At 42.2% G+C, this 12,592-nt stretch overlaps 1 protein-coding gene across 3 annotated transcripts in view; it reads left to right on the top strand.

Moving 5' to 3' along the window:
* LOC126391270 (lamin-A-like) overlaps nucleotides 1-12,592 on the top strand; it is a 63,116-nt gene continuing 50,524 nt past the window's right edge. Inside the window, exon 1 of one of the 3 annotated variants that reach the window (XM_050045903.1) lies at nucleotides 1-19. The gene's annotated coding sequence lies outside the window, so the exon portion shown is untranslated. The other 2 variants (XM_050045901.1, XM_050045902.1) reach the window with 2 other exon arrangements.

Here is a 12,592-nt window from a genome sequence, read left to right as displayed (position 1 = left end):
GCGTTTCCAAAGACAGACGGTAAGACTGTGGAGTCAGTGTGTGTCGCAGCGGAAGTGTTTTTAAGCTGCTGTGTGTTGTGTTTAGGGACATTATTTTTTAAAGCACACGAGCAGACAGGGCGGTGAAGTAACTCGTGAACTCAGTGACCGATGTTGAGAGATCTCTCCCACTCACTTAAGTTTCCATTCAGTGTGTCTGCCAGTGGATGGCGCTTAGTATCTGCTCTGTGCTTGTGAATGACTGGAGACGACAGGCGGACAGCAGGGCAGACAGGGGGCGCCAGAGAGCAGCAGTGTGAGAGCTGCAGCGTCATTCATGAGGACACAACACTGCAGGGGTAGACACCCAGTGGTGGGAGAAGTGTTCAGGTCCTTTACCTCAGAGAGAGCACTCATACCAGACTGTGAACATGCTGCACAGCAAGGAAAGGTCCTGCAGTGAAAATCTGTGGTCAGTAAAGTGAACTGAAAAGTAAATTTAAATGCACTTATTGTCAGTGTTTTAATATTATATATGCTGTTTTTTAGATTAACATTACTGCTGCATTAATGTGTATGTTACATTTACTGCTGTGGGTGCTCATTTTAACTCCTTTATATACTGTTGGGTAGTTTAATCTACAGCAAGGTCATCATATGTTTGTAGCATCACTGTCGGATTACAGTTTTGGTGAAAACCATATTCAGATGTATTGAATGTCTGTGATAAACTGAAGGATGAAGTAGTCCTGTATGTTTTCAGAAATTCCTGCTACTTCTTAACCCGCTCAGAATCCACAAAAAATATTGTAATGGTGGATCTCTGCTTTAAATGCACTCAAAAATCATTGGAAAAAATCCCCCAAAACTTTGATTAGCATACTCTATTATGTCTTATTTTTTTCTAGGCATCCCAATAGATCTGGGGTGTCAAACATACAGCCCAGGGGTCAGAACCGGCCCGCCAAAGGGTCCAATCCGGCCCACTGGATGACCTTGCACACCTAAAACATAAATCGCATGTTAAAAATCTTGGAGTCATGTTTGAATCTGAATTTAAGTTTGACAGACAAATCAATCATGTAGAAAAATTAAGTTTCATGCAGTCAATCTCCAAACGTCATCCACGCCTTTATTTCCTCTCGCCACAGCTATTGCAAGTCGTTATATTTTGGTATTACTCGGTCTTGTTTATCCCGTTTTCAACTAGTTCAAAATGCAGCAGCAAGAGTTTTAACAAGGACAAAAAAGAGGGAGCACATTACATGCATTCTTGCCTCCCCACACTGGCTGCCTGTTAGCTACAGGATACATTTTAAGATTCTGATGTTTGTTTACAAAGTGTTTAACAGCCTCGCCCGTCTTACATTATAGAGCTCCTCTCCCCGTGTCACACCATGAGAGAACTGAGATTATCTGATCAAAAACCCCTGTCTGTCCTGAGATCCAGGACTAACGGTTACGAGGACAGGGCTTTCTCTGTCGCTGCCCAAAAAGCTCTGGAGTCCTCTTCACTCTGCCATCCGATTCTCCCCCACCATTGAGATTTTCAAGAATCGTCTTAAAACACAACTTTATATAAACCCAAGGTGCATGTTCACCCCGTGTCAGCGTGGGTTTCCTCCAGGTACTCCAGCTTCCTCCCACAGTCCAAAGACATGCAGGTTCATTGGTGACTCTAAATTGTCCGTAGGTGTGAATGTGAGTGTGAATGGTTGTCTGTCTCTATGTGTCAGCCCTGTGATAGTCTGGTGACCTGTCCAGGGTGTACCCTGCCTCTCACCCAATGTCAGCTGGGATAGGCTCCAGCCTCCTGCAACCCCTAACAGGACAAGCAGTTACGGAAAATGAATGAATGAATGAATGAATGAATGACTGAATGAAGGTTAGCTAATAATAATAAACACATTGCATGTAAATTTTGTATTTGTCCTTGTAACTTACTATCCTCACTCTCTAAAGTATTACCTGAAAACAGTATTCAAAAACCTCCTGAGATAAATCTTCTGTGCACATAATTAATATAATTCATTATTATAAGCTGACTGTATCATTAGAAAATCAGAACAGTATTTCCCTGTTCATTTTTCGGTGACATTTATATCCACTATCCATTCGTGGACTGACATTTTAAAAAAAAAAATCCTCAGTAAAAGTTATAAATCTTTTATATGATGTGTAAGTAGTATAACATCTCATGTTTACCTTAAAACGGTTTAAACAAAAATGATGTACTTAAACAATATGATTAATAGACTGAAATGTGCCTTGTGCTTCCTCCTTGCCTCACGGTCAGCCATGCTTGTTAAAAAATGGGGCGTGGCTCTACTGCAGTCCACTTTAGAAGATGTGGAACACTGTGATTGGCTTATAGATGTCCCATTAAATGAGTCTGTGCATCTAGGTGGAGTCAGATGACAGTAATCATAGATCTAGACATCCCAGAAAAGTTATGTCCATTGGAATGAATGGGGGATCAGAGCAGGTTAAGTAAAATAAACTCTTTAAAAATCATCGCAAAGCTGACAACAGGGCTGATTTTTCTGACACCATAAAAACTCGACATAAGAGATAATGTGGTTCTCACAGGACAGATACTACAAACATACAATGATCTTATGCAATATGATGCATTGCTGTAAATTAAACTACCCAACAGTACATAAAGGAGTTAAAATGAGCACAGCCTTAAACATGTACAGCAGGAAAATGCAACATACACATTAATGCAGCAGAAATATTCACCAGTAGACATAAGATATAATAGGAAAACACTGTCAGGGAGCAATTTACTGCACAATAAGTACTTTTACTTTGATACTGTAAGTACAATATAGACTTGAAAACATGTGAACCTGTCCTTTACAGCACCGTCAGACAGGTTAGTGCAACTCAATGTGCTTTACACATGACTGACAAGCTGATAAGACAATATAATTGTAAAACATAAAACAATTGCAGACTAGTGCACACAAGAAATGAATATTGTGAAATGCAATAATATATTAGATTAAAAGGAAATAGATGAAAAACACATGGGGCTATCTCTTGATCATGGGGCTAATCTTGATCTGAAAAGTGTTACTGTCCAATTAATGCAGTGGAGTAAAACTGACAAATTTTGTCTCTGAAATGTAGTTCAGTAAATAGTGCTGTCAAACAAATCATTTTTTAAACTGTGACTAATCATGATTAATCGCACCCTTTATTTGAACTTACGATTAATCGTAATATAAGTTTTTCTAGTGCTCGAAACTATATGGGACTAATAGAAAGTGGACATGTCTGTAAAGGGGAGACTCATGGGGAATCACAGAACCCATTTTAATTCAGATATCTTGAGGTTAGAAGTCAAGGGACCTGGATTTTTCCCTCGCCAATATTTAGCTTAACCTCAGAGTGTTACTTCCTGAGAACCTACCATGACATTGCTGGCACCACTGGATTCATTCGGTCTTCTAGTTTCATAAGAAACCAGTATCATCTCTCTAACTTTGCTTTAAAACTCAGCTGCCTATAGCTATTAACGCTATCAAAAAAATGTAATGCATTATGTTCAGGCGTTAATCGCATCGCAGTTGATGTGTTAACGCTAACAGCCCTAGATATAAAGTAACGGAAAATTCAAATATTTAAGTGAAGCACAAGTACTTCGGAGTTGTACCAAAGTACTGAGCTGGAAGTAGAGACGATGATGAGCTCAAGAGTAGAGCTGCATCGATTAATCGATAAGTTGTTAACTATTAAATTAAGCGACAACTAATATGATACTGGATTAGTCAGTTCTAGGACGTTTTTTAAGAAAATTAAACTGAAAATTCTCTGATTCCAGCTTCTTAAATGTCATTATTTTGTGGTTACTTTCCTCCTCTATGACAGTAAACTAAATATCTCTGGGCTGTGGACAAAGCAAGACATTTGAGGATGTCACCTTGGGCTTTCAGAAACACTGTTCGACATTTTTCACCATTTTCTGACAATTTATTCAATGTATCAAGAAAATAATCAACAGATTATTTGACAATGAAAATAATTGTTAGTTGCAGCTCAACACCAGAGGGGAGATTGTTCAACACTGCAACATCACACAGATAAGATTTTCAAATCCACAGTAGTAAGATTATTCAGCCTGGGTGTAGTTAATCTTTCCCATCTACAGTTTCCTCTATTTCCTCCTGGGACAGTGACTTCCTCATGTTTTTGATTGAAGTAATGAGACAAGTTTCTGATCCTTCCTCGGTTATGGTTTCTGTCTGTTTAGTCGCACCCAAGAAAACATCAAAGGTAACACATTGTGTTGTCGCAGCAATATCTAGTCCACATTTCCTGCACATTATGAGAAATTATAAAGGCTAAACGCTGCCGTGATCATGCTGAGAATAATTTGCATGGTAAGCAAAACATAAGCTCCCAAAGCAACAGTTGTTTGACGTTATATTACATGTTTCACAGACAGAATATCAAACTAGTATTTAGCTTAACTTTGAAAAGCAACCAAACAAAGCACGACCAGCAGTCTGAAGAACAGAGTCTTGTGCGTTGGACAGAGATATGGCAACAGTCTTTTATTAATGATTAATGCATGCTGTGTGAACAATGGTCTCTTGAACAGCAGAGATAACATAGTGAGAGACTGCTTTACAATTATAGCTGCTGCTGGGGTACAAAGCACGCTCAAGGACAGTTAACGTGTTTCTGAGTAACTGACTGTGGTGCTTCGTCAAATAAAAGATTAATGCTTCTGTGAGCTGTTAAATTGTAGAAATACGTCGTCTTTATTCGGCCACGTTATCTGAAAAGGAATCAGGACATGAGATATACTGTACCGTACATCTGTGCGGGAAAATGGAGATAAGGTGATAAGGCAGTGATTCTCAACTTGTGGACCATGGGCCAAATCTGGCCCACGATAGAGATCAAGGTGGTCCTTCGACTATTTTCTGATGCACTCACACTGGAGTTTTTGTATAAATAAGGTGCCAGAGTACATTAAAAAGCATCAAAATACATCTTGTTTATCAAATAAAAAGTACCAGGGAAGGATCTTGCGGACACCTGACCTGCGTGAGGCTGCTTCGACTAGATTTGCCTCTTTGCAATAATGAGTGAGAAGAACAGCAAACAGGCTGAAACAGGCAATGCATTCATCATACATACTGATAGTTGACTGATAGTAATTGTCGCTGTAATGTAACCGAAAAACTGAGTCTTTCCTCGACTGTCTCGCTCGCCTCCAGCAGCCTGTGGACTGACTTCTATGTGCAGAGCTCAGCCCGAATTTTCCAGAAAGTCAAAAGGATGTAACATCATATGCCTTGCCTCTGCTTAACTCTGCTACAGCACTAACAGTGTGAAACAGTAGCCATCTTTAGCTAAGAAATGGAGTCCACTAGTATCAACAAACAACCGACACCCACCACATCACACGTGCTGTTTCGCTAAATACATCTCGCAGCGGCGGCTCAATAGAGACGGACCTTCAGATAGGGCCCTGCGACAGGTCGAATTCAGCCCAACATTAACTCAGTGCTGGGGTTTGTGCTGGCTGGATTTGAGTTGCTACAGCGGCTGCAGGTCTGAGCTGACGTCTGTTGTATCATTCATGTTTGTCATGATGTCAGTGCCCCCGGGGCTTGAAAAGGAAGCTAGCTAACACAGCAAAATCCTGTCCTGGGTGATAAACATCATCTAATTCATCCAGTCTCCAGGGCTGATTTGGCTGGTAAATTAGCTACCTTTTCTTTTGCAAATTACTTCAGCTAACATTACAAAGCAACCAACACCAGATCAATGCGGCATAGCTTAGTCAGGCCTACAGCTAGCTGGCTACCTTGGGTTGCTTGCTTGCTATTATCACTAGCAAAATGCTATCTTAGTTCATTGGTTAGTTGGCTAGCTCGCCAAATTTTTTCCCCAGCTAACGTGATAAATAATACTAATTTATGTTAAGAGATCAGTGTTGATTTAGCCAACAATATAAAAGATGTTGGTGCAAAGCGCTTACAAATCAAGGTGATGCAGTAGCGGCAAATAAGCTAACCGCAGCCTGAGCTAACGTAAGCTAGCTGTAACTTAGCTACAGGGGGCTCCAGATGAGGTTTTACTGTAGGCTGACGTGGAAGTGAGCGTCACACTGGTGCTGTCGACTAAGCCAATCAGATTTTGGAATATTGCTGAAAATAATCCCTGTGGCAAACTTTTTTTGTTTTGAAACTTTTCATACACGAACACCGTTTTCATGATTTTTGAAGCCTAAATTCAATAGTCAGAAGGAAAAAGCTAATGTTAGGCTATCAACTATACAGAGGTCGCGTAATTTAACGTCGCCACCGCAACAAGGCTGTCAGCCATATTCGGCATGAAAACGTTCTATAGTCTCATTTAGCTACTTTAGGGTGAGCATATTTTGATTTCCAAAAAAGAGGACACTCGGCCCGGCCACGACAAAGCCTACTTAAATGATACTCGCAGTTTACTCAAAGATGCCTTATAATTTTAATATATTTAAAATGTATATGTATGGATAGAAAATTCAGTTATATTACAAAATAATATCTCTCAAAGACAGAAATTCAGATAGGCCCCTATAGATATGGGACACATACACACACTAGAGTGTGGCGATCCGAGCCGAACTGTACCCGACGGGTTGGGCCGGGTTTGGTAAAAAATGTAGCTATAAATTGTATTTGGGCTCGGGTCAGATTCGGTCAGCTTTCAGTGAAAATGTAGTGTAAAAATAAATAAAATCCTATTGTCTGTCCTGTTTATTGCTTGGGCACTGTTATTTACGTGACAACACCTGAACATAACACACACAGACACACATTGGCTGTTTGCTTCTACCTCTCCCCTCGCTGGAAGTCTCGGACCTCCAGCCGCCCGCCTCCGCCTTGATTAAATGCTGAAAATAAAATAAAAGAGGGAGACAGGTTTTTCCTATTTTATCTTATTTTGTTTTATTTCTCCCCCTCCTCTCGCTGGAAGCGTTGGACCTCCCGCCTCCCGCTCCCGTCTCAAACACGGAGGTGTCCCTCTCCGCTGAGCACCCACAGCGCACGCCCGGCCTGTTAAATAGCCTGTAACAACTGTGTGACACAAACTCAGTGCTTTGGTCATTAAATAATGTCGGGCTCGGTTCGGATTCGGACAGAAATATGCGGCCCGTGCCGCACTCTAACACACACACACACACACACACACACAAACACACGTAAAACCGGACATTATCATCAGTTTATAAAAACCCCCGGACGCCCCGGACGGGATGTGAAAAGTGGACATATCCGGGCAAAAGAGGACGTTTGGTTAGCCTAGCTACTTGTTAGCAACCAACTTTTTTAATGCACATAAAACCTTAAAGTGTCAGGCATCTAACCAAAAACCCACTGAGTTTGAGACGAGGAAACTGGGAAAGGTAAAATGCTAACTCATTTCCTGGTTTTAGGACTCATTCTTGGGGCACTCTATTCTACATGGCTGCTCGCCACAGTTGCTCGTCAGCTGATGATGTAATTTGCAAACGGTAAAGCTACTTAGTGTCATGGAGCCAATGGTCCAAATGAAATGTAGGCACATTGCAGATACAGCCTTCTATCAACATGACAGTCAACAAAGTTCAGCCTTGTGTTTGTCACTGTTTTGGCCGATGCCCAGGTACTCGCTCATGATTACCAAGTATGAGCACCCAAGCGCGAGCAACAGGATGCTGACAGAAGTTCATTTAACACCCTCAGAGAGGATTTTCTAAAAGTTACATACACAGCCTTTGATGTTTGTGGACTAACTGGCCTCTGGCCTCCTGTCACCGTGCAAAAGTGGCCCTCGGGCAAAGCAGGTTGAGCATCCCGTTGATCAGGTATGAAAAAGTGGAGCTTTTCTTCCGGTTTTGAAACTGGAATGGGTGTTTATAGTAGCCTGATTGCTTCGGAAAAAATCTTCAGAGGTCCCACCCACGCCAAATATTCTCATGCTGAAATCCTTATTTGTCATTGCTTGTTTTTTTCCCAGGAGAGCAGCAAGTCATTGGCTCATAGTGGAGAAATGAAACCTCTAGATTGCACAACAGGCACTCCTTGTTTTTTTGCTGCCCGCTTGGAATGCCGTGAGGGAAGAATGAGAGAGAGGAGGAGTAAAACAGGGGCAGACTCCAAGAGAGTGTGTGTTGGACAGGCAGCTCAAGACTTGAATGTGTCAGTAGTGATATCTCAGTAGTTGAAAATGATAGTTTACTTCTGTTGAATCTGCTGCATCTTTTTATAGCTGTACCTATATAAAACTCTTTCTCTCATTGTCACATGTCATATACTCAGTATATGTGGGACAGTAATAAGAGCTGAGAGATCCAACAGTTGGAAACACATTTATTATTTATTTATTCAGGGTCCCCATTAGTCGTTACCGCAGTAACAACTCCTCCTCCTGGGGTCCACACAAAACGCAAAAACAAGACATTTGCTGGAGCCTATCCCAGCTGACACTGGGTGAGAGGCAGGGTACACCCTGGACAGGTCACCAGACGATCACAGGGCTGACACATAGAGACAGACAACCATTCACACTCACATTCACACCTACGGACAGTTTAGAGTCACCAGTTAACCTGCATGTCTTTGGACTGTGGGAGGAAGCTGGAGCACCTGGAGGAAACCCTCGCTGACACAGGGAGAACAGGCAAACTTCTCACAGAAGGGCTCCCATTCCATTCGAGGACTCCCACATTCAACTTTATTTCTGTAGCGCTTTCCTAAACCAGAGTTATGAAGTGCTTTGCAGTACCATACAGTATGAAAAACAAAGAAATAAAAGAACGTCATCCACAGAAAATGGAATTTTAAAATTATACATATACATAAAATACATACAGAAACTTATACACATATGTCCATACAAACACAAACATACATCTGAACATACACATCTATACGCATACATACACATAAAGGCTTCACATATGTACATACATGCACACATACCCATAAACACACATACAAGCACACACACACATGAATATATGCGTACATAAGCACACATACACACCTTCATAATCATATAACATTATAAATACCAGTCTGTTCAGGTGGGTCCTGGGGAACTGAGTCAGCTGATTTGATAATAAGGGGGAGTTTGTCCATAACTTTGGTGCTAAAATAGTAAAAGCATGATTGCCCTTTGTTATACGTCTGGACCGTGGGACTTAACAACATTTGGTTTTCTGATCTGACAGATCTTGGAGCACAACAGGGGGTTAAGAGCTCTGAAATGTGAGACGGAGCCACACCGTGTAGGGATTTGAATGTAATTAATCGAACCTTAAACTGAGTTCTGTACTGAACGGGGAGCTGGTGTAATTCAGCCAGGACTGGGGTGATATGTACCCTACGTTGAGGGTTTGTGAGAACCGTGCTGCCACATGCTGTAGCAATTGTAAACTGTTAACAGAGGCATAGTTAAGACAAGTAAATAGGGAGTTGCAGTAGTCGAGGGGGGAGCAAATGAGTTTGTTCAACTATGTTTTTGGAGAGTATTGGTTTGATTCTGGAAATATTTCTGATTTGTAAAAAAACAGGATTGAACAACGCCCTTAATGTGCTGATTGAAGTTTAGATATGGATCAAAGACAACTCCTAAGTTGTGTGGTGAGTAACTGATACACAGATGGTGATTTTGTGGTAAAGTATTCCGTGTAACTGAATATATTTGAGTTGTGGACTGCAGGTTGGACGAAAAGAGCAATTTGAAGCATCTCATTGGATTCTTGGAATCTGTGTTGACCTTTTACAATATTTAGACGACAAAGATGAATGAAAATGATCATTTGCAGCCCTAGAAATATATTTTCCTTCTATTTTCCCTTTCTAATTTGTAAAAAGAGTTTTCAGCCTTGTTTTGCTCTGCGAGTCCCTTTTGTAGAGGAACTTTAGCAGTAAAACTGCAAACTAGCAAGTAGGGAGGCGTAATGAGGGCACAAGTTGTCTTCAAATGCTAATAAGCAGAGAGTCTTGAAACCACGAGTTGATCAATCACCTGCAGATTTGTTCTATAATTTCAGGAAACATGCAAATCCTCACCCCTTTCTGCATCAGTGATCAAGCTTGCGTTTTCCCTATTACAACGTGATAACATTCTTGACGCTTTAATTATTGTAGGTGCACACAGACTGCACGAGGAAAGGCCAAAAGATTTGGTGGGTCGTAAAAAAAAAGCTTGTCGAAGAGAGATGTTTGGACTGCCAGCCAGGCATGCCTGTCCCAAAGTGACTTCCATGGAAACGCAGTAACTTAGAATGGAAAGACAAAGAAAGAGAGAAAGAGGTAGAGAGGAGGTGGAAACAAATGAGCTGTTTGTACAGGGGTGTGTGACTCAGAGAGGCTGCTTCAGAGGCTGACTGCTCCTTTCCACTGGAAGGCCACGCTGAAGCCAGGATACTCCCTTCGCCACTGGGCCTGCCCCATGCCCAAAAACAGAGATGCTGTCTTGCCCCTTGTTTAACCACACACACACACACACACACACACACACACACACACACACACACACACACACACACACACACACACACACACACACACATGCACACACAAATAGTCTAACCTCCATTTCCATGGTGAGGAGATGCATACACACACACACAGAAAACGTCTTTTTCCCCTGCATCAGAACTTCATTGGACCTGTGACTCCATTAACTCCACCCCGAGGAAATAAATATATAAGACCAGAATCAACTTCATCTCTGAGTGTCAGACCTTTAGACTGTCAGGATGTCTTGTGGGAATTATTCTATCTCTCTCTGGGAGTATGATACAAATTTGTGGACATTTTCCTCTTTGGATTCAGTGGACGAGCTGCCATGGATAACACCACAACCCTGCTCCGAGGTGATAAATGATTTCTATGTACTTTGGACTTGTTTGATTAGCTCTGCGTGTTTGTGTGTGCCAAGGTCATCCCTTCTTGTTTCTGAAGCTGAGAGGATTTCCTTTTTGCGCCCTCAAATTGAAACAGAAATTCTTCCTCCGTGTGTTTGCTTTAGCTGTCACAGCCGTTTTCAAGCAGAAAAGTGGGCTAAGAATGTATTCTTCATATCAGCAGGGAGGAGCAGGGTGAGATCTGCACATTCACACACTTTCATCCACCTGGGAGCTGTTGAGTATCATCAGTGTCACTGCGTTTTATTGACAGAGCACTTGCACCAGTCGCTGAGGTCAGTGTGTCTGAGAGGGCTCCGTCTGAGTGAAATGAGAAAGGGAAAGATAGGGCCAGTGCAGGGAGAGATAAAGCTCAGCAGCTGCTCTGTGTGTGTGTGTGTGTGTGTGTCTAGCCTGGCTCCTCCTCGCCGCCCCACCCTCCCCTCGCTCTTGTGCTCCCGCCCCCTCTCTCCCTCTTCAGCAGTAGGTACATGTGCAGTGAGCGACAGCTAGGAGAGCAGTTCAGGGCACGAGCCAAAGGCGCACACACCCACTAGCAGAGACTGCATTATTCAGCGGATCCTCTTCTCTACGCTTCCTCTGGGGTATGGCACACACACACTCACTCACTGCAGCTCACACACACTCAGACCAGCAGATAAACTTCTAGAAAGGTCCTGCACTCGCACTTTTAGTCCCTTCAGCAGGCAGAAGTCGAGAGGTTCCCACACAGCCGAGGTAAGGTTCACAGCTCAGATTTCTGTCTCCCAGTGAGACTTTTATTGTTTGTTACACTGACAGGCAGAGCTACTGTTGTGCAGATAATACGCTCATGATATAGTGTCTGTTTAGTCAGCTCAAAGTTATTTTTTGTCGGGTAGTGATGTGGAATAACTTTTGAAAGTTGCGGCTCATTTTACCGCCTGCTGTTACAGGAGAGTGGGACATCAGACAGCACCTGTTAACGCTCGCCACATTTTTGGGAGCTCTAAGTGGATGCTTCATTTATTCAAAGTTAGGCCAGAGAGTACTTGTGTGAGTGTATGGCTTTGCTCCTGTGGGCGTGCGCACGCATCATGTGCATGCATGTGTGCGCCATCCCATCTCACCCACATGGGCGTGCGTGTCCTCATGTGCACTTTTGGTAATGGGCGGTGGTGGGATGGATGGCAAAGTCCACCCACCACTGAACCAAATTGGAGGAGGCTTTCCCGCCGTTTACTGGGAAGAGACTGTTAGGTTGCGCGCGCTTAGCTGCTGAAAAGTAAGAATAAGTTTTAAAGTCACACCTGTATTACACCACAGATGTATTTGATGATAACAATACAGACACCTTTTATTAATACGGTTTAAGACCTCATCTATAGTTGTATTATAGAGTTCTCTGATATGGAAAAAATGCCATCTATTGCATTTTTTCCCCCCCAATAATTTATATTTACAGTTTGAAATGTTTGCTCACATTTGCCGTAATCAAAGCAAATTCTGTGAAAGATCTCAAAAAGGATCATTTTCTTTTTTTCCCCGTTCATTTTCAAATATACTCCTGAGCTCTTTGATTCATTCCACTGTTAGCCCACATAGAGGGCACATGTTCTGTACTTCCTTATCAGGGCATCTTGCAGTAATTGTTGATTTTATGAGTCAACACTTTGGTATTATGATCCACGCTGGTGCAAGTGGCTGTGGACAAGGGCAAAATCA

The sequence above is a fragment of the Epinephelus moara genome, chromosome 6 (assembly GCF_006386435.1).
Source record: "Epinephelus moara isolate mb chromosome 6, YSFRI_EMoa_1.0, whole genome shotgun sequence".
In the NCBI taxonomy this organism is placed as follows: Eukaryota; Metazoa; Chordata; class Actinopteri; order Perciformes; family Serranidae; genus Epinephelus; species Epinephelus moara.
The sequence above is the reverse complement of the archived record's forward strand: the minus strand, read 5'-3'. Positions and strand labels throughout refer to the sequence as shown.